Here is a 904-nt window from a genome sequence, read left to right as displayed (position 1 = left end):
AAAGCTAAATGCCCTCCAAATCTCTCTGATTGGATACATGGTTCCTTGGCATAACTATATGTTACATTGCTTTAGTTTCATCATTAAGGGTCTTTTTGGTATCATTTTTCATTTTGTTTTTTGTCTATTTAAAAAAGTCATTACTGAAAACCATTTTCAATCGAAAAATAAAAATTGTTTGGTAATTACTAAACATAATTGATTGTAGAATGAAAAATAGGTTTGTTATGTTCATGTGCAAATGATTTTTATAACAATTTTTTAAGAAAGGGCCCAAAGCCCATATGTAGTTTAAGTTGTAGGTGAAGAGATGCCCTCTTCACCCATCTTCCTCCCCAATCTAAACTTTATCATTGTCGTTTCTTTACTTCTGAAGTTGGAATCTATTGCATGTTTTGAATTTTCTAAATAAAAAACGGATTCCGGATTTCGAATTGTCCAAATGTATTTCAATTCTTTCCCGTCTCTTCTATCTTTAAACTTGTCGTGTTTGTTGGTTTCTAATTGAAATAATTTGGTAGCTGCTATGGTAACAATTTGGTTTTCAATGGATGAATTACATAATGTATTGTTGAATAATTGCTTTTGTGTTCCAGATTTGAGCTAATCCCACTTTAATGAAACAAATGAAAGGGAACTAAAATTGCATTTTGCTTCAGTCAGGCTGTGACTAGTTTAGCTAAAACCGGAACTAAAAATTTTTCCAGCACCATCTCACTTGCCTATATTACAGGAGAAAGCGTTGCAGCAGCAAAATAACCAGCTCATGAAGAAGGTGAGCTTCGTTTGTCTTCATAGGAGATATTCCATTGCGCTTCTACATTTGCTAATTTGGCTTTAGGGAAATACTGAAATGTGTAACAAAGTCCTGCATTTATATGTTTGTTTTGAAACAGCTCAAGGA

Source organism: Telopea speciosissima, chromosome 11 (genome assembly GCF_018873765.1).
Source record: "Telopea speciosissima isolate NSW1024214 ecotype Mountain lineage chromosome 11, Tspe_v1, whole genome shotgun sequence".
Taxonomy (NCBI): Eukaryota; Viridiplantae; Streptophyta; class Magnoliopsida; order Proteales; family Proteaceae; genus Telopea; species Telopea speciosissima.
The sequence above is the reverse complement of the archived record's forward strand: the minus strand, read 5'-3'. Positions refer to the sequence as shown.